Genomic DNA, 2,374 nt, shown 5'->3' with positions numbered 1-2,374 from the left:
CAGGCATGTAACTGTCTATGTAATCTATGATAGTTTGAAAAACTCTCAAACCCCTGTAGTCTCTGTACCTTATGTAAATTCTGCACCCCCTTCAGCACCCCCGCCTTATGCTGGGTCAATGACATGGGCTTGCAGACATTGTGGTCATCAGGATCCCCCTGGGGTTAATTGTTGCAGACCCTGTGTGTCTTCACACTCAGGGACAACACCCAGGGTGCCTCTGTTCCCTATGAGGACCACTAGTCATGTACAGTTTCAACCTCCTAGGATGGTTGATAATGTTCAGGTACACGATCCCCCCCAAGTATGGCCAATAGAAACATATCCGCCTTGGTCCCCCAGTGAACTTATTGCCCTCGCTACACAGCTTCCAGATCCCCGAAAAAAAAACTTAACGTTTAGAATGCGCCTCCAGGGTGTTCAGGAGGCATATCGGGCCACATGGGATGATCTAGTTTCTGTCATTCTGCACAAAGGCAGTGACCCCTTACTTATGGAAATTAATCAGATGCTGCCAGGCCAGGAACCATCAGAGTCGGGTCGGGTGTTTATACAAAGGATGCAAAACTGGGCACGGGCAGAGCAGGATAAAAAACAAGACCTGTTACAAACTGTAGTACAGGATAAGGCTCAGTCAGTCTCAGAATATGCCTCTGTATTAGAACAAACATGGTTGGATTTTGGATATGAGCATAATGATGATAAGGATCGCAGATTATTGTTGCAGTGTTTCATGAATGGTCTTAAACCTACAGTTCAGACTGTAATACACACTCGTCGCCTGGAGTGGCGCAATATGCAATGGGTTGATTTAAAGGAAATAGCCCAAGGTGCTTAACTAGAAAGCATGTCAAATAAAAGGGTTAACTTGGTTCCTGTGCAGCCCAGGAAGGGAAGATGGGGGGGGGGGGGAAGTAACCACCAAGGAGGAAATAGTGATTACAGCAATGTAGAATGTTGGTCTTGCTCACAAAAAGGACATCTATCCATCAAATGTCCAACAAAATCAACAGCCACTGCCCAGCCCCCTCCATAGGAAACTGACAATCCAGATGTCTCCCTCTGCCTCGTTGTCACCCCTCAGGGACCCACACTCACTGTCTCCATGTCCCTGGGGGAAGGACAAACTATTTCATTCATGGTAGACACTGGAGCAGCCCGTAGAGTATTAATGCAAGAACATGTTCCAGAGGACATTTTGTCCCCCGACTATGTGGCTTGTGAAGGGGTAGAGGGACGACTTACTAAATTACAAATTTGTTGGGAACAGATGTGTTGCAGAAAATTGGGGCCTGCATAGAATTCACTCCAAATGGCCCCAAGATGACCACCCCCCTGGATGAGGACACATTGTGTAGTCTTCTGTCCCTAACAATTCCCACAGTTCTAGACAATGCAGACTCTAAACCTCATTCCCATCCTGTTTGGCTTGAGGATATACCCAGTGAATTGTGGGCATGTAGCAAACTTGATGTTGGAAAACTACCCATCCCTCCGGTGACTGTAAAACTTAAACCAGGTGCCCAACCCCCCTGTATAAAGCAGTATCCTTTAAGTGTTGCTCAGGATGCAGCAATACATGAGAATGTCCCGGAGCTTTTGTTAAGAGGTCTAGTTATTCCTATAACCTCCCCATTTAGCACTCCCCTGTACGCAGTCAAAAAGAAAACCCCACCTGGACAGCCAGTAGCCTATCGTATGGTACATGATCTTGCAGTAACTATAGTGGATACTCCACTTGTATCCAACCCCCATACTCTCATGAATCAGGTTCCCTTCACAGCCACCTGTTTCACAGTGATTGATCTGGCCAATGCTTTTTTCTCTGTCTTCTTGTCCACGGATGTACTTCTTATTTTGCCTTCACCTACAGAGGTGCCCAGTATGCATGGGCAGTCCTTCCTCAGGGAGCTGCTAACTCCCCTTCCTTATTTTCCACATCCCTAAAGACTGTACTCGTTAACTGGTGCCCCTTTGATTCATCCACCATACTCTTACAATATGTGGATGACCTTCTCCTTTGCTGCACCACTGACCAGATATGCCACAATGAACCTCAATCTCTGCTGATATTCTTAGCAGAAAATGGGTGCAAAGCTTCAAAAGATAAACTCCAATTGTGCAAGTCCACAGTCACTTTCCTTGGGCATTGCCTGTCTCTAGGCATTAAGCATATCAGCCCAGGGAGGATTGAGGCTATACTAAAAATGCCCCTTCCAAGATCTACCAAGTCCATTCGGGCATTCTTTGGCCTAGTCCTGTACTGCCGTCTCTGGATACAAAATGCCTCTAGCATTATGGCCCCATTGTTTCAATGCCTCAAAACTGAGCCTTTCACCATTAATTCTGAGGCTATTGATGCATTTCACACCCT

This window comes from Phyllobates terribilis, unplaced genomic scaffold, assembly GCF_046119375.1.
Source record: "Phyllobates terribilis strain yellow unplaced genomic scaffold, ASM4611937v1 Scaffold_1__5_contigs__length_1240528914, whole genome shotgun sequence".
Lineage (NCBI taxonomy): Eukaryota > Metazoa > Chordata > Amphibia > Anura > Dendrobatidae > Phyllobates > Phyllobates terribilis.
This window is presented reverse-complemented; position numbering follows the sequence as displayed.